Raw genomic sequence first — 14,060 nt, 5'->3', positions numbered from 1 at the left:
AAATCTTTTGTTTTGTAACAGTGATTTGGAGCACGTATCAAATTGGGCAAGTCATGTGATTTCAGCAAACGAGGCTTCATTATAACTGTTTCGAAATGTTTCAAAATTTCAATGGTTTGCTGCTGGCGGGCAATCTCTGTAAACTCGTGAATCATGCGAGTTTATTGAAATGCCCCCCAGTGGCGAAACATTAAACCAGCGTCTATAGTTTTACCTGATCTCAGATCAGTTTCATCAATTTTTAGACAGTTTTAACAAGACATTTGTGTAATTAAAAGAATGAGATGTAGGTAATAGTACTGGCCTCTATATAGAAGCTGTCCATAAAACAAACAAAGCAAGCCAGCAAACCCATTTAATCCCACGGGTCACAATAGTGACCATAAAAAAAAGTTTTCATTTATAAAGCTCTAAAAACCTTACTGACAGATATTTTAGTGCACTTCCTGCAAATATGGAAAAAATAAAGGATCTTAATTAAATAGGTACAGTGTCATATGATTAGTGCAAATTGTCACATGACCAGAGCAGGTTATTTCCTGTTTGCACCTTGAGAAGATAATAGGTGTGTTCGACTTGAAGCGGCGCTGTGTAGAATGGTCAGTGTATGACATCAAAGTACTGCGAGAGCGATTCGAAAGCATAGCATCCGTCTGCTCACTTACCGCTCTCGCGCTACTTTGATGTCATACAGTGATCATTCTACACAGCGCCGCTTCAAGTTGAACACACCTAATGACTGCATCAAAGCTCCAAAACAAAAGGCTAATAAAGTTTGTTAACGTAAAGATATGACAAAGATTTTTGATACTCATGATCTTTAAGGTGTCTAGTATTAATATATGAATTCACATATATTTAGTTTTGTTGAGTGTAGTCATAGAATGAGTAAACATGTTGATGGTCACAATAGTGACCGATGGGACAACAGTGAACTTAGGTATACAATGTAAATCCAATTGCAGTTGTTAGTGAAAATTACACTAAAATGTTGCAATCACAAAATATTGCACTAAATTAAAAATAAAAGTCACAAAAAATACAATATTGATGTTGGAATACTGGTAGAACTAATATATAACATTTGATGTTATATTTTACAAAAAAGTAACAACTTTGAAATGCGTTGATGGTTGAATTTTTGGTCTTTTATATCAGAGTTCCTATCAATGTTGCATACGTTTCTTTATGGATAACAGTAACCCTAGAATGTGATCAAACGGTTTAAAATATCTGGGCTTAGATATAAAACTATTTTTATGACAGCAGAAATATGTTAATTCAGAACACATTATCCCACCGGTCACAATTGTAAAAACCATAAAACACAATTTTCACACACGTTTCCGGAAAAAAATAAATAAAAAAAGCAGTTTTCATGCATGTTACACTAGACCCATTCCAATTTGCCTATCGCCACAATAGGTCAACAGAGGACGCCATCTCAACAGCACTTCACTCTGCCCTCACCCACCTGGACAGTCAAAACACACATGTGAGAATGCTGTTCATAGACTTCAATTCTGCATTTAATACAGTAATCCCCTCCAAACTGATCTCCAAACTCAGCCAGCTTGAAATCAGCACACCCATCTGCAACTGGATTCTAGATTTTCTGACTAACAGACCTCAGTCCGTCAAGTTAGATAACCTCTCCTCCTCCATCATCACCCTGAACACCGGCGTGCCACAGGGCTGCGTACTGAGCCCTCTCCTGTACTCCCTCTTCACCCATGACTGTGTTCCTGTTTATGGCTCCAACACCATAATCAAATTTGCAGATGACACCACGGTGGTAGGTCTGATCAAGGATGACGATGAGTCAGCCTACAGCGATGAGGTGCAGCACCTGGCTGTGTGGTGTGCCACCAATAATCTACAACTAAACACCCAGAAGACAAAGGAGATCATTGTGGACTTCAGGCGGACAAGGAGTCATGCACACACACCCATCTACATCAACGGAGCTGTAGTGGAGCGTGTGTCGAGTTTCAAGTTCCTTGGCATCCACATCTCTGATGACCTCACCTGGTCCCATAACACCTCCACTCTGGTCAAAAAGGCACAACAGCGCCTTTACTTCTTAAGGAGCCTTAAGAAAGTTCACCTGAATCCCAGGATCCTTGTGGAATTCTACCGCTGTACCATTGAGAGCATACTCACGAACTGCATCTCAGTATGGTACAGCAATTGCTCCGCATCTGACCGCAAAGCACTCCAGCGGGTGGTGAAAACTGCTCAACGGATCACCGGCACCCAGTTAACTTCCATTGAGAACATTTATCATAAGCGCTGTCTGGGCAGGGCAAGAAACATCATCAAGGATGCCTCTCACCCTAACCATGGACTTTTCACCCTCCTTCCAACCGGCAGGCGTTACAGGTGCCTACGCTCTCGCACTAGTAGGCTCAGGAAGAGCTTCTTCCCCGAGGCTGTGACACTTCTGAACGCCACACCACTAATCTAACTCCTGCACCTGCTTATTACTGCACTGGTCACAGTACTTTACACACATGCATTTGCACTACTCATATTTTGCACAGACTGCACATTGTTAAAGTTATTACAATATAAACTGTATAAAGTTGTTACTATACAAAGCACAGTAAACTATTTCTATAAAATATTGCACTACTGTTATTTTGCATAGAATACATTGTTCTATCAATACTTTGCACACTCATCCAGCTGTATTATTTATTACCACTGTTCTCACGTTTCTGCTGTTCATAATGTCTATATATAATCTGTAATCTATATAATCTACATTGCTCTGTTCATAATGTACATACAATCCCTACATTGCATTCCTATTTATATTCTGTATATACTCTGCTCAATACTGTATATAGCAATTCCATGTATATTCTGTAAATCACATCTTCACTTACTCTGCACTTATATGTATATAAAACACTATATTCTTGCACTTCTGGTTAGATGCTAACTGCATTTCATTAGCTCTGTACTTGTACTCTGCATAAATGACAATAAAATTGAATCTAATCTAATCTAATCTAATCTAATCTAATCTAATCTAATCTAATCTAATGTTTTAGCCTGAGTTTTTGATGCATTTACACACTTTTGACCAGCAGGCGTCACCAGCATGTGGTGTTTTTCGAGCGCTTCGGAACAATGGGTGTTTCTCAAACAGAAGGCTGCATCCTACGAAGGCTGCATATCTCGGCTGACACGTCATCAAACGTCGCTGAAGGCCATCTCAATCAGAAGGATCCTTGGAAGACAGCCTTTTGTTTGGCGTCCTTCATTCAGCTGAATTTGAAGGATGCATGGGATGTATCCTTTGCGACCTTCAATCACCCACAATCCTTTGTACCCATTCCATTTCATGAAAATAAACTGACGAAAAATGAGTCATTATTGAACTTGTCTTAATTTATTAAGTAATGTTAGACAAAAAGAATGTTTTTGGACATGAAAGCATAGATGTTATTTTTTGTTTTGGTGTAAATTACTCAATAAGCGCTAAACTGCCAATAACTTAAGCCACAGGGAGACATAGTCAGCTGTGATTCATTGTATTGCATTAATAGAACGCCAAATAATTTAAAGTATTTATAATTTAAAGTAAAATACAAAGTATTTTTCCAAAACTAAATTTTATTAGTGTTTATTTGTCACATACACAATTATACAGAGTATAACCAGCAGTGAAATGTAAGTCAGGTCCGCTCCATGGACAGTGCAATTATATAGTATACAAACACAAAGAATATACATAAATATAAAAAAAGAGACGTAGAAAAAATAAAAAGAATAAAATTAAATTAAACATAAAAAATATAAATGTGCAGGTCAGTATATTGTTGACTTAATAATATAAGCAGGAATGTGCAAAAAAGTTGTACAGGGTATTTAAATAGCAGCAATACGAGGTAGAAAAAATATGAATAGTTCAATATGGTTCAATATATATTCAATATATATTTTTTCATTCAATATAGTGATATTTTCATTCAATATAGTGATATATATTTTTTTCATTCAATATAGTGATATTTACATGGAGTCATGTGATGTTATGACACAGAGTTAGAGTTTAGGAGCCTGATGGCCTGGGGGAAGAAGCTCCTCCTAAGTCTCTCAGTTTTTGCCATCAGGCAACGGAAGCGCTTACCAGATGGAAGCAAAGTGAATAGTTGGTTACCAGGGTGATTAGAGTCCTTGATGATTTTAACAGCTCTATTTTTGCAGCGTTTGAGGTAGATGTCCTGCAGAGAGGGGAGAGCAGACCCTGAGTCAATACACTTTCTATGGTTCTTACTAGACCGTCTTATTCTAATATTTATATGCCGAGGAGGAGTCTAGCCTACAAGACTCTGAAGAACTGAACTAGGAAGAATGCAGCCTCGGTAGAATGCAGCCTTCCGTTTGAGAAGCACCTAATGAATCATTTTGCGAAGCTTTGTTTCTCCCATCACTACCTCAAAGCAGTATCAAACCCCTCTCAGCCTGTTCTTTTCCCTGTTAAGCTCCACCCAGCCAATCAGGACTGTCTCACAGGCTTTGCACCTATGCCCACAGCTCGCCCTTTTGTTGCATGTGGCTGCACCGTGAAGAGGACTGAGTTTTACTCCATTGTGTTTTTCCTGCATGTGCGTTTTTGACCATGTAAGTGCCTTTGTTTGATTCTGAAGTATAATATTTTTTATGACTTAAGTTTGGCTTAAAATGTGTTTATTTTCATTCTTGCTATATATTCTGTTTAGGCATGTGCTTTAGTTATTTAAATATTTAAACTCTGTATTTCTGTTCCCTTGTCGAAACCACACGCACACACATATGTGACCCTGGACTACAAAACCAGTCTGAAGTCGCTGGTGTATATTTCTAGCAATAGCCAACAATACATTGTATGGGCGAAAATGATAAATTTTCCTTTTATGCCAAAAATCATTAGGATATTAAGTAAAGATCATGTTACATTAAGATATTTTGTACATTTCCTACTGTAAATATATGACTTAATTTTAATTTTAAAATATATTACTCAAAGCTTAATTTTTGATTAGTAATATGCATTGCTAAGAACTTCATTTGAACAACTTTAAAGGAGATTTTCTCAATATTTAGATTTTTTTGCTCCCTCAGATTCCAGATTTTCAAATAGTTGTATCTCAGCCAAATATTGTCCAATCATAACATACATCAATGAAATGATTATTCATTCAGCTTTCAGATGATGTATAAATAATTATTATTATTTTTTTTTAAATGACACTTATGACTGGTTTTGTGGTCCAGGGTCACATATATGCACAACACCTCCTTGGTTATCTGATTTGACTCGACTGGATTTTCTGTTCTTACTGACAGCCCCACTGGCTTAAAGCTAGCTACCTAAGCATTCCCGCTTCCTCCTTTTCAAAAGGCGTGTATGGAAGAATATTCAGGACTTTTTTTCAAAAGGAATTGCAAATTGTATTTTCAATTGCATTTTTCACATGTGTGTGCAAAAACATTCTTTGCATTACCCTTTGCATTTTCGTTTTTTTTCACGGAAAAGCTGTCAATCAATGTGAGGGACTATGGGGCGTGTTTGTATTAGGAGGTGATGTCACTCACAGACGACCGTGCCGAATGCTTTGAACAATGGAAGTATCTGGGAAAGGCTCCGCTAAAAGCAGTCAGTTCGTGCCTGTGTGAACCAATAGACAACCTTGTTGGCACAGTACATAATTCTGTCTTTGTAGGGAAGATTAATGTGCAGTTATTGATCTATGTGGCAACCGCTAGTCTGGGCAGAATAATAAATCACTCGGCCAAGTCCACATTAAACTTCTTTACTGTTCCCATTTGAGTCATACATCAGTAAGAGATGAATACACTTACAAGACATTAACCATATAAGGTAACAATGCAACAGTATAAAGATAAGGACAAAGTTATACAAGTCCAGCAGATGCAGATTTCTTCAGATTTATATACATATTCACTTTAAATCGACTATCAGATAAAGCAAAGTTAAATATCTCCTCACAACATTCAAACTGAATGAATGTGCGATTAAGATTAAATGCACATTAAGCACTTCAAAGGAATAAGCGAACATTTAGTAGTGCAATATAGCGTTACAGTAATTAAATCCAACAACAGAAGTATAAAAAGAGTATCTGTCTACTTGTACTTTGTACAAAATGTACGCACACAGTATGAACAAATATCAGATAGAAACTGGACCAGAACAGCAGAAGATCGCTACACAGAAACTGACGCAGAAGTTGAATGAAACCTGCTATTATTACTCTAGCCTACTTTTAAAGCATACATTTGATTTAAACAATTGTTGTACGTAATATTCACATGTGCAGTTCATAGGGAACATATTATATTTGCCCTACAGTTACAGCATAAAATGCTAACCTATAACATTTTACATTTAACGTTACCATTTTGTCATTCTTTTTTTGAGACTTCTTTTTTCTCGCAAATACAACTTTATATGTCTTATTTCTTTATAACTCGATTTAACCCAACCATAGCGAGGTTGTCCATTCTGAGGGGGGAAAAAGCCAAAAGTGTGGGATATAAACTCAAAAGAGAGAATGAGTTGATATTTCTTACCAGAATTGTGAGATATAATCTTGGAATTGCGAGAATAAAGTCATAATTTTGAAATAAACTCAAATGTACCTTCCATGGTTTCCATAGACTGCCACTTGAAAACTGTCATTTTCAGCCACCAGATAGGCTCCGCCTACAAAGAAACATCACTGTTTGCAAACACCAAATTGAAACACATTACAATACATTTGTATTATTATACGTGTCTGGACATGAAAGGTCTTTGATTGACATTTAGTTCTGCTGCTTTAAACCAAAGAAATTACAGAAATAGTGGTCACGTGATTCAGACATTGGGCCTCAGTCATGAAATGCGAGCAGAACAAATTTTTGTGTAAATCGTTCGTACGTAAATTCTTGGAATCATTAAAGTGTTCGTATTTTCAAAATGTTAGTTAGTACGAAAGAAATGTACCCACTCCTTTACCACCTGTAAATGGTGCGTAAAACGTTCAGTCTTTTGGGCAAACTGATGACACTGAATTTTGATGTTCGTTTTCTTGATTATTATTTTATTTATTTATTTATTTATTTTTTGGTAGCTGAGCGTTTATAACTGTTTAGCTTTGGGTAAAACACAGCGCTTGTCACTGTCACTTTTTACCCAGCAGTCCAATCAGTGTAGGGGGGCGGGACAAATACTACACCGACCAATCATCCTACTTGTACAACAACTGAACAACAATAGAGAAGATAATATTGCTGGTTACTTAATTTTTATATTCAGTAATATTCTTCAAAATGAGATGCTTGTAATGCATTACTGCCGTGGATATTTCAAATTATAGCAATCAAAGCATCTCAGCTGGAAAAACGCAAAGCGGCCACCAGCTGATTGTGTTAGTACCTGACATTTTTTTCAGCTGGCTAAAAACACTTTGGTGGACAAACGTTAATTGAATATTTATTGTTAGGCATGGGCTATTAGTCTTTTTCTGCATTTATGCAATATACTGGAGCCAAACATGAGAAAGTAGACCAGAATATTCAACTGCGTTCCTGGACACGCAATTTGCATAGCTGTAATTCATAGGCAGGGGTTATGCTAATTGTGAATGCACAAGCGAATGATTGGAATGCATTAACATATGCATGTTTAACTATCAAATCTGATGTTTATGAAGCGTCTGTGAATCCGGAGGAGAGTTTTCGGGAAGGTATGTTTTATGCGCAAATTACTCAGAATTTACTCCTATATTTATGAATGTTTAATGAATGAGGCCCATTATGTATAAAGGCATAAAGGATAAAGGCAACAAAAAGTGTCCAATAGGTGACACCAGCGTCATTCAAATTGTGCCTTTTGTTTTTTTTACCCTGCTAACAGCAACATCGGTATGCACAATATGTCAATATTCACTATTAGCCTACCCAAATGCTTTTCACCTGTCCCAACTCTCAATATCTCTCACATTTTTATGAGTGAGTAAACAGACGGTGCAATTCTACACTTATGGTTTCCTACAAATAGGGTGACCATACGTCCTCTTTTCCCCGGACATGTCCTTTTTTTGGACCTACAAAAATGCGTCCGGCCGGGATTTCTTAATCGACCGAAATGTCTTTGATTCGGCTGTTTTGTTAATCCCGCTCCTGCTGAATTTCTGACCATTGTCACCTGCTTCCACGATTTTCGTGTCCAATCCTTTAAACATACAAATTTTGGTGCATCAGGGAGTCGCTATCTGTATGCTGTGTATTTAAATATTTTTGAATGAGCGTTTGCGCTGTTTACTTTCACTTTAGTTTTTGCGATCACACGCACTCTGTGTAAAGGGAGCATATCTTACAAGATCATATATTTGTCAGTGAGTTCAGGATCTGTTGAGCAGCAAACACTCAAGCATGGTTTTGTCATCTCTCCTTATTCTCGACCTGTGATCAGTCAAATCTGACTCCTGCAGCTCTTGTTGGATGCAGGGTTGCCAAGTCCTCGTTTTTTTCACAGAATTGGGATACCTTTAATCTGTTGCATTTGCATTTGCCAAGTGGGTTAAATGTTTGAAATATTGCATAAATTACATTTGACTGAAATGCTTGTATTGAAACATTTAGCATTCTATCTATGATAAAACTTTCATGGACTTTTACAGGATTCCTGGTGGAATGACCTGCCCAACTCAATCCAAGCAGCTGAGCCCTTAATAATTTCAAGAAACCGCTGAAAACACATCTCTTTCATCTTCATTTGACTCTTTCATCTCTCCACTCTCAATACCATGACTGAAGTGCCCTTGAGCAAGGCACCGAACCCCCAACTGCTCCCTGGGCGCCGCAGCATGGCTGCCCACTGCTCTGGGTGTGTGTTCATGGTGTGTGTGTGTGTGTTCACTGCTGTGTGTGTGCACTTAGGATGGGTTAAATGCAGAGCACAAATTACGAGTATGGGTTACTGTGCTTGACCACGTCACGTCACTTTCACTTTCACTTTCACTTTTTCCTATCTTATATAACAGAACACCTGCCTCAAGATCACTCAGTCTGTTTACACTCCAATTGATGCATGTGACAAAACAGAAAATGCTCCTACTCCTACTCTGCCTACCCTGATGAGACTTTACACCAACGATCCACAGCCAAGGTGAATTAATATTAAAAATCATGTGCATCAATCGCAGTGTCTGGTGGCTGTGATCTTGAGACTTGTGCGACGATTTCAAGTAGGGCTCGCTGCAGTCCACAACATCCAGGGGGCATGGTTGGATCCACATCTAGGGGGTGGAGATTGGTAGGTTTAGGGGTGGAGATGGGGTGGGTTTAGGGATCAGGGGGTGGAGATGGGTAGGTTTAGGTATATGTAAGGTGGGAGGAGTTGGATCTGGATCCAACCACGCCCCCTGGATCTTGTAGGCTGCAGCGAGACGCTTCTTGACGATTTGGTGCCACGGCCCATGGGATGTATGCTCCATTATGTAATAAAACTGTCAAAAATATGAAATAATATAAAACATAAGGGTGGAAAATGGATAAATATAGATTGGCACTGTTTTCTTTGTTTACGTGCATCAATCAGAGTGCAAACAGCAAATGCAGAGGTGAAAAGTAACTAAATACAAATACTTTCGTTACTTGAGTACATTTTTATATTTTTTATACTTTCTTGAGTATAATTAAATTGTGGTACTTTTACTTAAGTAGAATAAAACTAAATTATTCAACTTCTCTACATTTATTTTTCACCAAAAGTGCAAAGTGCAAAAATAAAAAAATAAATAAAAAGGACAAAGGCGGCGCCGATGGAGAAACAGAGCGAGCCGGCGGGCACTTTGCAAACTTCAACGCGAGGTACAGTCTTTCCCATCTGAGCTCACCTATAATGTAATCATGCCCACGCACATCATAAGCCTTGAATTGCAATGCCGACGCGGTTTAATCCAGCGGATGATCTAATTCTGATGAGTCATTTATTTTTTACTTAATTAAAAACTGTGACATAAACTTGTACACGTTCACTTGTGGAACTTTTCCCAAACTATAATGTCAGACTAAAATATGTTGAGTGCAACATTTTGAAACGATAGGCAACCATATTTGCCTGTCATGTAATATTTCCAAACGCTATGACAGTGCATCTCTGTGTGAGATGTGATTGTTGTCATATTTCTATAAAAATTTAAAACACATGTTTGTATTAAAGTAGATATGGATGATAAATACGCATTTCGTATGGAATTAACGAGCAAGCACATAAGTGTCTTGTTCATCATATTTATATTCATATAAAAGCAACAGAACTGAAATGATATCATGTTTATCAGCAGCACAGCACATGAGTGAGAATAACGTGATGTCCTCCTTTGATCTCGTAGTATCTGTTCTACTTCACACTGTAAAACGAGATGGGTATAAACGGAAGTCGGAGCCTGCTCCAAATGGGCGGGTCAGCTCCAAATGGGTGGGACTTGTTACACCAAAAACCTAAACCTACCCTCCCTCTTGGAGGTCTCTGGGCTACAGCGATATATATATATGTACATATATATGTACATATACATGTACATATATATATATATACTTTGTAAAACTGAACAATGAAATGAATTAAATGATATGAGTTAATTTCACTCAAATAATAATAAAACTTCATTGGACCTAATGGAAATAAGTTTTGTAAACTCAAATGGCGCTTTTCCACTGCGTGGTGCGACTCGTCTCGGCACGGCTCAGAACAGCAGGACACGGCTCAGTTTAGTACCACTTTAGAGTGGGTGGGATTATTCACGTGTCGTTCAAGTTGCGGCGTCTCTACTGCCATGACTCCTGAAAACTTTTTAATTCCGCGTCTCTCCATTAAGCTCTAGCTGGATCCGCTCCTTGGCTATCAACGAGATGAGCGTCTATACTTCCTCAACAGACAATGAAACAGCCATTTTTGGTTGTTAAAAAAGGTGTGCTCATTCAAAACATTTGCGTTCGAACCTTCGTTGGCTGTGCTGATTTAAATCTAGTGGATCTGTTGTATCTCCTGCCACAAGTTCAGTGACGAAGGCAGTGACGATTCTCTCTGGCCAATCAGTGATCAGCAGAGTTTACATCAGCAGAGTTTACAACATCTCAGAGGATCTCACCTGGACCACCAACACCATATCACTCTCCAAAAAGGCACAACAGCGCCTACACCTTCTCCGCCGGCTGAAAAGAGCAAGTCTCCCTCCACCCATCCTCACCACATTCTACAGAGGCACCATTGAGAGTGTGCTGACCAGCTGCATCACTGTCTGGTACGGGAACTGCAGTGCTGCTGACCGCAAGACCCTCCAGCGGACAGTGAACACAGCTGCAAAGATCATCGGTGCCCCTCTCCCCTCCATCCTGGACATTTTCCTTACAAGATGCTCCAGCAAAACCAACAGCATCGTGAAGGACTCCACCCATCCCTCCCACAGTCTCTTCCAGCTCCTACCATCAGGAAGACGGTACCGGAGCATCAGAGCCCGCTCCGCCAGACTGCTCAACAGATTTTTCCCCCAGGCTGTGAGAGCCCTGAACTCAAATCACCCCACCCCCCTCTGAAGCCCCATGTAAACCCCTACCTCCTGAAACATGGACCACCCCCCACCACCCCAAACACCCCCCCCCCCAACCTTACCACACCAAAGAAAACACTGTATGGAACTTTATTGTGCAATTGGAAGTGTGCTACACACAGGTGAGTGGGCCTGTACAAACCACCTGTAGTAACACACTCTCCTCTATGTGCACTAGACACTTTACACTATGTGCACTATGGACACTTACACACACTGCTGCGTGTACACAATCCCACAAAAGACTCAGCAATATATGTATGTTTACATGCTCATGCACTACAAATCATCCTGCACCGTTCCCCAACCAGCTGCTTGACTCAAAATGTCTCTCTTTGCACATGTACAGTATTTGTGAAGCATTCGTATAGTTTGTATTTTTTATCTTCTATTTTTTTAGTTTGTATAGAGTAAATATTTATGTGAAACATTCGTATAGTTTGTATTTTTAATCTACTATTTTTTATACATGTCACGTTTTGGTAATGGTACCAGGTACTGTTCCCAGTGGAAAACCCCCATTACGTGAGCAGTACTGAATCGTACCGTGCTGTACCATGCAGTGGAAAAGTGCCAAAAATGTCACTGTAGTAAGGTGAACTTAAAATTATTGCATTTTCTAGTTCCCAGCATACTTTGCATCAGACAACAAGGAAAATAAATGTAGAAATTAAGTATTATTAGTATTATGTGTGTTTTTGCACAAGATTAACAGAGAGAGACATAAATTAGTACTTAAATGTTGTGTTATGTTAGGATTTACCTAGGTTTCTGTTATGTTGGTTTTGTAGTGTTACGTTGCGGTGAAGAGTAGTGCCTGTAGTTAGGTGAAGCATGGACAACAGAACTTATACGGCATGTTTTTGACTATTTACATGCAAATGATCTTTGCATGTAAATGCAAAATGCGACTGATCTTCAATGAACCCAAAAGAGCGCATGTTACACCTCTCTTCATCTCCATGCACTGGCTACCAGTGGCAGCTCGCATCCAGTTCAAGACACTGATGCTTGCGTACAGAATGACCACAGGCTCTGCACCCTCCTACTTCCACTCACTATTACGAACCTACATCCCCTCCAGAAGTCTGAGATCTGCTAGTGAGCGACGCCTTGTGGTACCATCACAGGCTCAAAATCACTCTCCAGAACATTCTCGTTCACCATTCCTGGCTGGTGGAATAATCTTCCCACCCCTATCCGGAACGCCGGATCCCTGGCAATCTTCAACAAACAACTGAAAACTCATCTCTTTCGGCAGTACTTGACTTCATCCTAAACTTTCCCTCTATCTTTCTCTCCGCTTACTAGCTTGTACTTATTTGAGCAATGACTGAGACTTGGTGTTATGAGCACTTCCTCTGTCTGATTGCCTCTTCAAGATTAATCGCTTTTTGTATTCCCCAATTGTAAGTCGCTTTGGATAAAAGCGTCTGCCAAATGCCAAATGTAAATGTAAATTTTGTCGTGGGCCTTAGGTAACAACATTAGCATGAGCCAGTGTGCCGTTGCTACCTAAGTACTAAGCTATAAAGATCTGAATGAATGTGTTGTTGATGGAAGCAAGTTGTAGCTTATATAATTATCATTGTTATAAGAGGGGTGGGATTATAGAAGCGAGACTTGGCCTGACTTTCATTGCTCTCAGCCCCGCCCCACTTGTCATAAAAATTTAAATCTCTACTCTATGAAGGTAAAATAATGCCATATAGATTTGCATGCACAGGTTAAGAAATGTCTTGGCATATGATGTGTTTATTTGAACCAATCAGATAAGAGTAAATGGAGAGTCAGCGAGAGCCTTGTTTGATTGGCTACAAAAAGAAGGTGGACCCGCCCTCCTCTCACGCTTGCAAAACTCAGTTAGTGAGAGAATCATGCCAAAACTGTAAGCGCAGATAAAAGAAAGATGGAGCTGTACATATCGGATTATTTCAGGAACTTTTTGCCCTACATACACAAGTCATTTAGACATTTGACAGTCTGTTTTTTTTACACATACAGATTGGTTCTACGCAGTCAATCCATTTTGCATTTCTTTAAACTTGTTTTCACTTACAAATCACTGGTCACAGGCTTGCAGTGCTTTTGACCGTATTTTGGCGAAAAAAACGTGCCAAAAGTGTAAGCGTGGAAAAATGGAAGTCATAAGAATACAAATCATATTTATTTTGTGTTAGCATGAAGCTGCAGTTTCACAATACATGAATTACACTTATGAGTAACAGCAAAATGCTGCAAATAATTTTTTCTTGCGCTTCAAACGCGATTTACACCTTTACAAAGCTTCTCTTGCGCATGCAAATTTAATTTAAGCTTATGTCTTATGTACACTTTCACAAATCATACCCTGCACATGCAAACCTTTATGGCATCAAATTATCTTCATACTACTCACTTAAAAAACTAATTGAGTTCGTTAACTCAAATGTTTTGAGGCAATAA

Source organism: Barbus barbus (assembly GCF_936440315.1).
Source record: "Barbus barbus genome assembly, chromosome: 19".
Taxonomy (NCBI): Eukaryota; Metazoa; Chordata; class Actinopteri; order Cypriniformes; family Cyprinidae; genus Barbus; species Barbus barbus.
This window is presented reverse-complemented; position numbering follows the sequence as displayed.